This window comes from Neolamprologus multifasciatus, chromosome 19 (assembly GCF_963576455.1).
Source record: "Neolamprologus multifasciatus chromosome 19, fNeoMul1.2, whole genome shotgun sequence".
NCBI classification, from domain to species: domain Eukaryota; kingdom Metazoa; phylum Chordata; class Actinopteri; order Cichliformes; family Cichlidae; genus Neolamprologus; species Neolamprologus multifasciatus.
The window spans coordinates 7,246,633-7,260,715 of record NC_140457.1 but is presented as its reverse complement, the minus strand read 5'-3'; the positions used below and the strand labels follow the sequence as shown (position 1 = coordinate 7,260,715).

The 14,083-nt window shown below is 38.0% G+C and overlaps 1 protein-coding gene across 7 annotated transcripts in view; it reads left to right on the top strand.

Moving 5' to 3' along the window:
* The window catches only part of LOC146495869 (leucine-rich repeat and fibronectin type-III domain-containing protein 2), a 136,475-nt gene that overhangs the window by 40,310 nt on the left and 82,082 nt on the right, over positions 1–14,083 (top strand). For 3 of the 7 annotated variants that reach the window (XM_085144488.1, XM_085144485.1, XM_085144487.1), the window contains exon 2: positions 8,787–8,945. The exons of 3 other annotated variants lie outside the window; for them this stretch is intronic. The gene's annotated coding sequence lies outside the window, so the exon portion shown is untranslated. Of the gene's footprint in view, positions 1–5,209; positions 8,946–14,083 lie in introns of those variants that run through there. One more of the 7 variants, XM_085144486.1, reaches the window with a different exon arrangement.

Sequence of the window (14,083 nt, the reverse complement as noted above, 5' to 3'; positions counted from 1 at the left end):
GGCACAGCCCAGGAAAGCATTTTTTTTTTGTGGTGTCACAAAGTGGATTCACTGCCCATGGCTTCTTTGCGCTACATATTATTCTTAAGCTTAGGATTTAAAGGTAGCCCCTGAGTAAAGCCTTGAATTAGCTTAATGGGAAGGATCAGGCACGTGACTCAAACCTCACGTGCAGAGATAGTCACAAACAGCCGTCTAAAACCAATATGATGATTGATTTTGTTTTGCTGGGAGAATGAATTATGCCCATGCACGTGTCTCTGTATTTCGGGTGGATTTGGAAGTGTGTGAGGCATATGGATCCCTGATGTCTCAATAATGAGGGCAGAGAAAGGCTCACAGACATAAAATGGTTTTTGGCTGTACTCTTTTCTTGTGGGTGCATACGCTTTAGGATGTAACATTGTTCATCACATTGTTAGACTCTCCCACATACATTTATGTAAAGACACAAACCCAAGACTGTCAAAGGGAAATGAAGAAACACTCTTTTATTGGTTGGGTTTCGCTTCACAGCATTGCATTCTTCAAGCTAACATAAGCAAAGAGTGAAGTTTAAAACGGCTGCTGTTTTGCTTATGCTTAAGCAAATATGTATCTGGAAATGTTTTGGTATAGCCTGACTACATTTTTTCAGGGTTTTTAAAGGAGGCATGCTTGATAACAAAAATCAAGAAAATGCTATTAAACCATTTATTACCAAGTTTTTCTGGTAGCCATTAGTAAAACTTTACATTGTATAATAATTGTTGGCATCAAGATCAAAGATCATGCTTTTTTCATTGAACCTGTTTGAAAGACTTTCATTTATGCACAGAGCTGCTAGAGGTTACTTTGCTTTAAACATAACGACGGGTTAAACAAAAGATTGCAAAAAACAACAAAGAGGAGGACAGTTTCATTGAAAGAACAAATGAAAGCCAAGTACAGATTCATTGGACAGTATTGTTTGGTTCAAGGTTCCCTGAAATTTAAAGGTTTATTAGTAGTGTGCAGACCATTTTCCTTTAAATGACATAATAAGTAATACAGCTACATTAACAGGTTTGTAATCTGGGTGACATGATCCCTTTTTAACCAACCTTTATCATAGTAGAGCTCATTCATTTGAAATGAAATGCAGTAAACAGTACGAATAACTTAATAAGATCACTCAAGATATTTTCTTAATACTTTGCATCAATTCAAAGTATTTTGTGTTACCATGCGATTCAGTGTATTCCTCTAATCCATAGAAAGCCGAATTAGAAATATGCAGCAGATGCTGTTTCTGCCAAAGCTCATTGAGACGTACTTTGACACATCAGCTTACACTGGATGTAACACCAGCTAATGCAGGGTTTGTGCGTGTGCAGCGAACTGACATTGTTGAGTATTAGATTAATGCTGTGCTGCTGTGTATTGTCTAGGAAGTTAATGCTGAAGTTTTTCACATGGTATGTTCTCCAGATTAAATTCTTTATTTTTTAAATAGAAAGTGATAGCAGTATAATAATAATAATAAGAAGAAGAAGAAGAAGAAGAGGAAGAACAAAAACAATGAAATTAATATTGTAAAATTTTATACTGTTAGTATTCAGCTGGCAGCTACTACAGTTTTCAGCATTTAGTTGACTAAATGCTGAATAGTCTTCATATTTATTTCTATTTTCTGAAATTTTGTTAATTATAAAATTAATTTAAATTGTTACTTTAAAGGGAAATTTAGTATTTCTGTGAAACTAAGCCAAAATAAAGGCAGAGGAAAAGGAGCAGCAACCTGCTGTATCCATAGTATTCTATATTGAGCTGATGCTGTGAGCTATAGGCACATCTATAGCTTCAATCATAAAAGCTTGTGAAAGAAGTAAAAAGAGCGCATTCATCATGTAAGGGTCACTTTTTCCTTGTCTCTCATTACTGTCGTATCTCTAGTATGTTTCTAGTTGTTTCTCTTCTGTCAGTGTGCTGTGACTGGATTGGGCAAAGACGGATAACTGCTGCATTTTTGCCACAGCACAATTGATAGTCAGAAGTTGCCAATGAAATAAACTGATGGCACCGTATCACTTAATCTCAGCAGTATTATGGGAAACCACATCATGCTGATATAAGCTGTCACATGTGATAAAATTTACAGCATATATTTCACTACAGAGCTCTGCTGTCATGCATATTTATTTAAATATTTACATATTTATGCTGAGTGGTCCCTTATTGTGTGATATCAGAAATGCTAACTGAATCTAATCGCTGCTGTGGATGACATAGCTGCCATTCTAGGTTGCAAAGAAAACTGTGAGGTATGACTGTTTTTCTGTGCAGTGAAGCCATTTAAATGGGTTCTTTGACCTCAGCTCACAGTCATCCTGAAAAAATCAGTTTCTTTCCTTTTCATGCTCTTTATTTTGCAGTGTTTTTTTCCACTGTGCATTGTGACTGGAGTTTTCTGTGACTCCTTATTCTGTGTCATTTCATGGCAGCAATAGATCACAGAAGAGAAGGAAACAACTGGGTTATTTTTGTTTACCCAACACAAGACATTTGTATTTCCTCTTCAGTGAAAGAGGGAGACCTGGGTGAGGAAAGGTTCTCGTTTGTAATAGACTCTGACCCATAAGGACACCACCACTAGCATTAAGGAAAGACTTGGCTATTGGTCCAGATCAAGAATTGCAAATCAAGTTCTTTCCTGCCTTAAGCTTATGACACGACCTGCCAAAATATCTCAGCTTAGACTTATAATAAGAAAAAAATCTCAGTAAAGGCATTAGGAAAAGCTTGCATCCCTGACATCTGTCTGTACACTCACAAGCACTTTGCACAGATCTGTGGTATGCAGGATCTAAATGAGTCCACAGGCTTTTTCTCAGGTAATGCTGACAAGCAGAACAATCACATTAAACTCTGCATGCGTCATTAAAATATCCATTGCTGGCTCTGTAGACAAGTATTAAGATCTCTCTATGCAGGAGTTTGGGAAATTTACCTTTGATCAGGAAATATCCAGAAAGGCAGTACATAACTAGGATTCATGCTTAATAATCAAAAGGGGCAGTGGTCTGTTTCTATTTCATTTTAAATCTTTGCTTTAGATTTTTTTTTCTTTGTTCTCTTCATTTTTGAGGGATTAAACCTTTCACAGATGTTTTACCATGTCCAGTCACAGTCTTGGAAGGTTGCCCATTGTAGCAGCTTTGTTTCAGCGCATTCACAGATATATTTCGACGTCAGAGGCTGGGATTAGTTTCTTTACACATGGGGGCAGAATGTCGCAGCCACAGTGTGGTCTGTTAGATTGTGTTAGATTCTAACGTCACAGTGAGCAGAACGAGAAAATATCAACTGTAAAAATGACTGCCGTGTTCTCGAGCATCGAGCTGGACCCAGTGCATGCTGGTTTATTAAGACTATAACTTGCTAGCATTTAGCAAATTGACTGTGGAAGCCTTAGTAGGCTTTAAAGTACTAATGAGATCATCCAACAGTGCCTTAAGAACACCTCCACCCGCTGCAGGATGTAACAAGTAATTAGCTTTCCATATGAAATATTAACATGCATTTTTTTTCTTGTAGGTCTCCTCATTTACCCAAAAAGCAGGAGAGCACTACATTAGCATGACCAAGATCTTTATCTTTAAACCTTGTCCTCATTTGTACAATTTATTTTATCAAGTTCTTCAAGTGTAGTGATATAAAAGATATTTGGCTTAGAAATGCAGAGATGTGTTTGACGTGTATTAAGCATTACATCACAACTGGTCTATAAGCTATATGGTTAATAATTCTAAATAAAAGAATAGGGTTAAATATCAAAGAGGCAAACTGCAATTAGGAGATATGCTCTGAGGCAAAATAACCAAAGTTTATAAAGTGAAACTTAAAAGTTTATTAATAACCTAAATGTGTGAGGAGAAAATAATTGTGGCATTGCTTTGTGGCATTCTTAGCCAACGTTTTTCCTAATGAAGTTGAAGAACTATCTCCTAAAAAGAAGTGGCTCCAACTCTTCCTCATTTATGCCTTCTTGTTCCAGTAGTCCACTTCTATTCAGTGTATACAAGATCACAGGACCCTAAAAGCTTTCATCAGGAACTCAATGAGACGTGGCAAACAATACTAGATGCCAACTTTAAGCTAAATGCACAATTTACCATCAAGTGCGGGATCTACCAAGGAAAGGCCCTGTCCCCGTTGCAGAGGAAGTGGCTGGCATCCAAAAATCCTACCAGTGGCTGGACAAAGGTGGACTGAAGGACAGCGCAGAGGCACTAATTATGGCAGCACAGGAACAAGCTCTCAGCACAAGATTGATAGAGGCCGGGGTCTATCACACCAGGCAAGACCCCGGGTGCAGGCTGTGTAAAGATGCCCCTGAGACAATCCAGCACATAACATCAGGGTGCAAGATGATAGCAGGCAAGGCATACATGGAACGCCATAACCAAGTGGCTGACATAGTGTACAGGCACATCAAAATGGGAGATGTCTAGGGTAGTTGAGAATGACCAAGCTAAGATCCTGTGGAACTTCCAGATACAGACAGATAAACTGGTGATGGCCAACAAACCGGACATAGTAGTGGTGGACAAGCAGAGGAAGACGGCTGTAGTGATAGATGTAGCTATACCGACTGATAGCGACATCAGGAAGAAGGAAGAAGCTTAAGAAATACAAAGGGCTGAGAGAAGAACTCAAGAAAATGTGGGTGTGGGTGAAGGCAATAGTGGAGGGAGGGAGGGAGGAAGACGACAAAGCGGACAAAAAAAAAAGATCTCTTTTTTTTTTTTTTTTTTTTTTTTCCGCCTGTCCCATTTGGTTCTTTAGCCGTCAGAATTGTTGTCTGAGGACCAACAAGGATACCCAATGGATTTATTTTGCCAAATGGATCATCATGGCATTGCCGTATTGGTCCATTTGATCGACCTTTGTTTTTATTATTTATTTTATTTTCAGTTGTTACAGACGGGACAGACATGAGTGAGGGATAGGAAAGATAGAAAGAAAGAGGAAGGAAAAGAAAAACAGAAGGGGAGAGGGACAGTGAGAAAGGGAAAAAAGATCTCTGAGATCTCTGTCCAGTAGAAAGCAGTCGTAGGAAAAGCAAGGACACAGTGTATGACCTTCAAGCTCTGGTAGACGACCCGAATTGAAGGATAAAGATGGCCTCTCACAGCGAGAGGAGAATTTTTATATATTATAATATATTAAAAATATATAAAAATTCTCCTCTCGCTGTGAGAGGCCGTCTTTATCCTTCAATTCGGTGGATTTTTTTTTTATGTGTGTGGATTTTTGTTTGAAACTTTCTGAGCTGTGTGCATTAGTTAGAATCCATAATTTTATAGTTCAGATGGTTTTTCATCAGCCATCTGGAAAATAGACAAATTTCATTTACATTTGGAGACTTATTGTGAAGTATTGGGTTTGACAGGTGTGATGATTGTGGTGTTATTGTGTGCAGTTGAATAGAGCAACAACAAGGGCAGACAAGGAAAAGCAAAATTTAAGTTCTTAAATAAGTGTCAGCGCACAAGATTAAGACTGTCAGTTAGATTCTCAGGTAGCACAGACTAAATTCAAATTGCCTGTCTTTTTCAGACTTGCGTAAAGGTGGACTGTGCAGCTTCTGTGACAGCTTGATGTGACTGGTGTTATATGAATCATACAACAATGAAGTCTTTTTTTCAAAGGGAAACAATTACACAAGAACAACTCATAACAAAATGCAATGTTATTATCTTTTCACTGCCTTTTTCCAAAGAACAAAGAGTTCTTAATGACATTCTCTGGTAATATCACTCACTGGTATTCTACAAGGCAGAAAATGTAAAGCACATTCAAAAACTATTCAACCTACAAGGTTTGCAGGAATGATTCATTAGCTGACTCATGTTAATCAGGGATGTATTGAAAAATGTAACGTCCCTTTTAACCTTTCATTTTGTGCCGGCTGAAAAAACTGTAGTCAGCCAGGAGGCATAATGATCACTGTATGATAGATTTTAATAACATATTTATAACTCAGGAATGTAAGTAGAGTTTTAGGTTGATATGTCTGAGGATTAATGTGGTAATAATTGAAAATTTAGGGCTGAAAACATAAGCCATTACTGGGTAATATGTGTAAAAGTCGGGCTAATGGTACATTATTTTATATAAAATCTTGGCAAATAATAATACTAGAATTAAAGAATAGCCAAGCTACATCCCATAAGTTGAAAATAATCAATAAATTGTGACACATTTAGTGGAAGAATACTTTACAATAAATCCATTCTATAAAATATTTGAAATGACCCCCCCAAATATTATTAAAGGAGTAAATCATTACAAACTTATGTAGCACACAAAAAGTTCATAAAATGTTATTAATGTTCTACAGCACCAGCCTCCATAGTCAATCATAAAAATGAATACATTTAAACTCGTGGTGTTTTTTTTTCTTTCTTTTTAAAAAAAACAAAATAAATATTATTATTTTTAGGTTGAAACCATTAGGCTAAAGTTAGTTTTAAGGTTTAAAACAGTCAAGCTAAGGTTAAATGTGGAAAAGTTAAGCTAACAGTACAGAAATGTTAGAAAGATGAACCAAATGGCAAACAGAACAAACCTACTGTGATTTAAAGCTAACAGGCTGTGTTTTTGTTTTGAGTGTTAGTCATTTATCTACTGCATTCATCATTTAGATGTTTGTGAACTTTATATCTAACTACAGGCAGTGTTTATGTTAAAATTAAAGCACTGAAGTAGTTATTCAGTCTGTTTGGGAGTGTCTTCTGACAACTGGGAGGATTTTTTGTGTTCAGATAGATATGGATTTAAATATTAGAGCATTAACCCGACAACTCTAAAGGTTTCAGCCAAAGATTTACAGTTTCCACTCAGAGTCAATAGGTGGTGTTTCTGTGGCTCGCTGGATATCTGCTGGACAATGATACATTATAGTGACTTTAGAAGGGCACTTGAAGAAATGAGACTTCAAAGAAGCAACTGAGATAGCAGCTGCCCAATCAGATCTCACTTTGGCAGGATAATAGCATTCAGGTCCCTGGAGGCAGAAATGAAGATGTGTCATAAATTATGAATTTCCATGAGAACAGATATGGATGATGGTGTCATGCAATAATTGGCACAGCACTTAGCTCCAAGAGAAGCTGGCTGGTGGCTGAGTGCTGTACGCCGCAGGCACCTGCCTGGAAAACATGTTGAAGTGATTTGCAAAGTCAGCATGACGCAAAGAAGCGTCCTTTATTACCATGTTGACCCAAGGCTGTATGATGGAGCCACACAGTAGGGAACAACAGTAGGTTCAAGGTTAGAAGAAAACTGTTCCTATGGTGTGAACCTGGAATTGAAACTATACCCACACATCTTACTACCCAGCAGTGCAACTCTAAGTTCAGGCATGACGTAGTCAGGTAAAATGAGAAAATAATAAGCTAAAATGTACAAGTGCGTGCGTGCGTGCGTGTGTGTGAGTTTTAAATAATAAACCACACTGATTTCCAGTCAGTGATAAGCTATCAGTAAACACCATCTTCATTAGAAAGATCTAAGCAATACCAAAACAACTTTACATTTTTCAGCAAAGAAACAATGCAGTGCATAACAAAGCATTTCAAAACACACATTCTTTAATTATATGCAGTCTTTGCAGATGGAAAGTTTGTGTGAAGGAAGGGGAAAATGGTAAAGCAATGTACAAGCTTACAAAGTATAAGAAGGTAAAATGCAATCTGAACCCAACCTACAAAAACTATCTACTTCTACGTACATAAGATCAGATCTCCCTCTGTTTCTGCAACGACAAAATACCAGCATAAACTAGTAAAAAACATAAGTATATGTCGACCCCAGCCAAGCAGTCAAAGGTTGCTACAGTTGGCAAGACTTTTCTGTGAAGTGTTCCTTGACCTGGATTTCACCAACTTTGCTGTCAGTGTGTTAGAGCGCTCAAACACTAATAGAAAGACCTTGTTTCCTCATTAGGATAGAGATCTGTGCCAGTGTTTGGAGCAGTAGTCTAAATTTAACTGGTAATTATGTAACATCTCAGGATGTGTTGAGGAGTAACACAAGTATTTTTACTTCAAAGACTAAATAAGCAACATGACGCATAAATTTAAAAAAAGGAATGGGTAATGTGGAATGCATTACTTTTTGAGTAATTCACAACAAACCTTATTATTAGACCAGTTCAACTGTTTTTATGTGATAGCTCAAGTAAAAACACTGTAAGGCAGACACTATGCAAAGATGGTAGAGAGGTCCAGTCTTAGGTAAATGTCTTAATAAAACTTAAAGAGGTAGTTTAAACACAGTTCACATTTTACAGGTATCTGATTTTCTTATTAATTAATTTTGATAGACTGTGTGTGCTTAGATCCTGATCTGATCATTATTAGAGCCACTCTTTAAAGATTAGAAAGGTGAGGATCATGATCACAGCAGTTGTGTTGGGAACATTGATTTTTAAAATTGTGACGACGCTATGCTTATTTTATGCATTTCCCCCCTAAAATGTAACAAATAAATTGTCTAAGAACAAAACACCAGTCATAAAGAAATCTTGTCATGTATCTTACTAGATATAATAAACCCAAGCAGCAAATATAGAGGCAGGTTTCAAAATTATGCTGCCCCCCAAAACAACAGATCAAACTCCAGACCTCAGCTATAGGTTTCTAGGGCCACTCGTCTCTCTTCTTCTAAATAAACAGGATTAGAAGCCACACAAATGTCCAATATCAGTGCCATTTCTCATCCCATCCTGCTCCCTGTCTCTCCGCATTGTTTTCCTGCAGGTGAAAAAGTGAACGGATGAGGTGGAGGACACACGCGCGCGCACACACGCACACACACACATACAGACAAGCACACACACAAACGTCACCTTGCAACATTCATCCGTGGGAGGAAGAGAACAACTTTGGATTGTTTGTTGCCCGCAGGAGGAATTCAAGGTCAGTGCATAGTGCGTTCACACACGAACTCACAGAGTCTGACTTGAGAACAAATAAACAGAAGGACAGTCTTCCTTTCTGTTGCTGCTTGACTATAATCAGAAGCTTAATAGATAAATAATAGAGTTTTATATCGGTATTTACTGACAGTTCCTTTCATCCTTGCATTCTTTCACCAGTTTTTTTTTTAATCCTTTTCAAGTAAGCTTCCATCTTTGGTTGCCCCTTTTTAACCCCTCCCCCCGACACACACACACACTCTACCTTCCTTCCTTTTCTTGATCTTGCAAGTCTTACTTCCCCCTTTCTTTTTGCTCTCTTCATTTCTTACTTCTTCCTTGCTCATCTCTGCTTGGCTCTGAATTTTATCCCCTCCTTCCTCTCTCGTTTATTTTAATCCCCGCTTTCTTTTTCATTTTGCTTCTGCTGTCCTTCCTTCTGTCCTTTATCCCCCCTTAACATTTCTTATATCTAAAGAAAACCACTAGTCAACACACCAAACAAACATTAGGCTGTCCAAGGATTTTTTTTCCTTGTGAAGTCCACATACTGGGAAGAATTTGGATTTTAATTGCTTCCCCATAGATCCCTGCCTCACCAAGGAACTGGGTTACTTGCATAAGAAGACAGAGGCATTTTAATTGAATGCTGCCAGCCACAGTAACTCCAGCAAAGCCGTGTCGCAGGTTATTTAGCTACAGCTATGGAAATCAAGATGATATCCAGCTGTTTTCTGGGAATGACGGCGCCAGTTTCAAAAAGCTTTTAAAGTGTCATTCCTGCAAAGACATCCTTACAGGATCATGTTTACTGTGTCTATTTAGCAGTTCAATGTTGTAAGTGAGCTACACCTACAAAGGTTGCTTTAAGGTTAAATATAGTACAAAAACTTTACTTACTACTAAGTTTTCAAAGCCTTCACTTCATCTCAATCTAACATTGCTTCCTCTAACCGATTCCAATGGGGGAAGGGATTTGATATCCCTAAGCAGCAATGTATGATGTATGAATCTATCCACTTCAAGTTAACATGGTGTTTTTGCCAAGGTCTTAAGGGTGGAATGAAGTGAAATAAGATTAGTTCATCATGCTCATCTATTTGTTATAATCATGCCCCAAAAGTGCTGAAAACAAGCAAGCACTAAGGTTTCATGTCGACCACACATTGGCATTAGTTGTGCACTTATTAGTTAACTGATAGTCCTCAGGCTGATCTCACAGCTGCATTATTAACCAAGAAACCGTTAAATGTCAGGATGATCAACTAATGCACTCAATGTGTGGAAGTCAAACGTTTTTATTCCCATTTTATTCCCAATTATATTGTGGGATTTTAGCCAGTCATTAGTAAGAACAGACAAAGCATTTCACAATACCTGATCATCCCTCCTCAGCCCCTCAGTCTATAGCTAGCCTTCTTTCTCCGTCCTTCTTTCTTTTCCTTGAATTTCCCTCCCCTGCCTTGTTCTTTCTTCTTTCGGCCTTCTCTGCTTGATTCTGTTTTATCAAGCTCTACTTCCTTTAGTTCTCTTATTCCTTGAATCCCTGATTGGTTTTATTGTTCCCTTCCTCACCTGCTGATTTTTTATGCTCCCAGCCTCCCTCCTGTCATTTCCTCCTTATTTTTATTTTACTTCCTATATTCAAAAGGCCTAAATTTGAATCGAAACTACTTCTAGATGCTAATAGAGGCTTGGAATAAATATCATGTACTGTATGTGTACAAATTATAACAGGGTCAAATACACGCTGAACGCAGTCAGCTCTGCATGTGGCACTGGGCAAAACAACAGATTGATTTCAGTAAATGAGTCTTCTGTAAATGCACTCTCCTATATTAGTACCTAATACAGAAATAGTATGGTACAACTAAAAAAAGAGGCAGATTTAAATCAGGGAATTACAAACTATGCAGTTGTCTGTTTTATCAAATAGGTTAAGTCTTTCATTTTAACCAGTCTGTAGGATGTAGTATTAAACATGGAGAATATCAGAACAGTTTGCTTAAAAAAAAAAAAAAGTAACTGAAGTGAGTCAGTTTCTGAACACTGTGTCATTCATTCATCTACTCACACCATCTGCCCAGTCTGACTAACAAAAGAAGGTCTGGATCTGCCACATGTTTTTTATTGACATTACAAAAGAAAATGATGTGGAAAAATGTGTGTAAATTGCTACATCTGATATATTCTACATCTCCAATTAGACTACAGACATTTGAATGATCAAGAGTGAAAACTGCTTTGATATTATTTATTTTTCTTGTAAAGTCGAGCCTTTCCTTTGTGACTTTTAAGGGTTCAAAGCTTTTCCCTTCTGCCTTTTTTTAAGTTTCTTCCTTACTCATCAGTCTGACATTCAATCTTTTGTCAGTTCCTTTCTGCTTGGTTTCATATTTTTGTTCTCCCCATAATTTTCTCAGTTTCTACCTTACTTCTTGGTAACTGTAGACAGCTGTCATGGATTCAATGATACCTTTAGATGAGGTTAGGGCCATACACTAACAAACTCCTTCTGACCGATACCTGCCACAGAATCTGTGTAAAATATTCCAACAAGTTACGCCACTAGCTGAGGAAAATAATACCTGTTTTATAGGTTTAGACTCTCAGGGCACTGTGAAGGATAAACAGGGTCAGCCAGAAACAAAGGGAGACTGTAAATTGTGTTTCGCTGCCAGGGGACATTATGGTGAGCCTATAGTTTGACAACACTAGTTTTAGACCTTATAGGAAGTTTACAGAGTTGTTTACACAGAGAAATATTCCACAACCTACACTAATGGACAAATAAAGCAGGGTTGTGTGTTGTGCAGCATGCAAACTGCTGTATATTCTTTACTGATTTGAATCGGTGTTGAGCTACAGTCACTGTAAAACATGGAAGATTTTAACCAGCAACCATTGCTCATTAACTTAAACTCATTAACCTCCTACTGTATTTCAATAAGAAGAGATCATTAGAGGGAATTTAACATGATTTATTGATATACTGAATTCAATTATGCTATTTGGCGATTAGATTCCAATGGCACATCATAGCAGTGACAGGAATTAGGGCCGGATGAGTGACTTGCATTAGTTGGGGATGGAGACAAGGTGGGTCGCATGGTTGAGTCTACAAGGAAGAATGAAATATGAGCAGTGCAATTTAAAGAACCTAGAGTGGAGGCTGATTGGCTTTAAGTGGGCAGAAAGATGATTGCCCCCAAGCACATTTGAACCCCAATGTCCAATTTGTTTGAGGAGTGTTGCTGTGTTCCACGCTCAGGCATGATTAAGCATGGCATTCAAAGAGGTGGGCCGATTGTGACTCAGTTGGACCTGAGCAGAGTGTGTAGTGTGATCGTTAAGTCCCCCTCATCACTTAACTCCAGCAGTTCCTCAACAGCAGCTAATATTATAAAAATCACTGTGTTAGACAATTAAATTAGGAGACTCTTCATCCTGCCCTTCTTGCAGCATGCGACGAGATGTAATAGGTGTTAATCACTACACGAATTAGAAATCTATACAAAAACTTCAGAGCAACAATGGTAAATAAGACAGAATATCAATAATGTTAGCCAATCAGTGTTCTGGAACTCATTGGGTGAATGGAAATAGTCATTCTATCACATTATTCCAGTCTAATTGATGTGTTAAAAGTCAATCAGCTCTTTCCATAGCGCACCTACCACTCAACCTCCACACACTTCCTACTCCATAATCTGAATTTTGATAATAGCTAAGGGGATATTGATTTGATCTTTATAAATTATATAGATTAAGAGAAATGTAGCTCTTTGTGGACTGTAGTTAGAGCTATTTGAGTTGAAGGTTGTTTAGAGTCTTTTACTAATAATCAATTAACATGCCAAGTGTTTCCAGGAAGTATCAACATGTTTCCATGGCTATTGAGTGATTAAAAGTATTGAAACAAGGACTTAGTGAGTTTTTAGATGACTTCAAGGACATAGATGGTGACTCTGGTTTACTGAAGTTTAAATGGAAAAACCTGTTTGTTTTGTAGCTTAGAGTATTTCTCTTTTTATTGCTTGATGAGTTTCCCTTTTGAAATAGCCTTGCAGACAATATTGTATAATTTTGTGTATTGATAACTGTCAGGTTTATATAGTGGATTGTCATTTATGCTTGGAAATATTTACTCATATATGCTTAGAGTTTTATAATTAGTTGTAGATTGATAGCGGTTTGATCCGTAGTAGTCTGTGGAGACTCTGTGTGCCTCCCAGAGCACTCTGGCATGCACACACAACTTAAGGTCAGGAGAAAGGTTATATCTGCTCTTACTGATTTATGGTATAGGAGGAAACCTCTGTATCTGGTTAAGTATAAGAGCCTTTTGTTCAGATGGACCGCTAGACTCCTGGCACCTGGCACCAGCCTGGCACATCGTGACCCCCCCCCCCCACACACACACACACACACACACACGCCTACACGACACACAGACAAGGTATTCTTTGTCCACATGTATACCTATGTAAGACGTCATATGTTAATGAACCTATGCATACTCATGTAACGTCAATAAAGAGCAGTGTTACGGGGGGACCCGACGAGAGCAACATAAAGAACTTTGCCTACTCGTGTCTTGCTTTGCTGTGCAATTGAATTGTCTTGAAGCGAATAGGTTTATGCTACAAACCTATCAATAACCCTGTTACCAAAAAAAGAAGAAAAAAGTATATCTTGGCCAAATCAAGTGGCATCTTCTGGGGCTGAAAAATGAAACCTAGCCATTTTGATTGACGGGTGCACCAGCAGGCTAGTGTAGCTGATAACCGTCTGCTAAGCCTGACTGCCACTAATCGGAGTCGCTGAGCTGGGGCTTTTGATTATATTTGGTGCCTTTGAGAGGATTTTTATGAAATTATATAACAAATAATGTGGCTTGCTTTATACTACAGATGGTTGAAGATGGTGCCTCAATTTTGGTGAGTACACCATGGACACCTCAGACTTTCATTACAACTTGCCACCTACAGTAGCACAGTTCTGCAATGGTTGGAAGTATACATGAGGGGAAGAATGAGGCGGACAACTCCACAACCTGTGTCTATAATGGGTTCTCCATATGAACTTGCTGATCTGGAAAAACAAGAAAGTATCTGTAAAAATAGGAGTCTCTGTTTC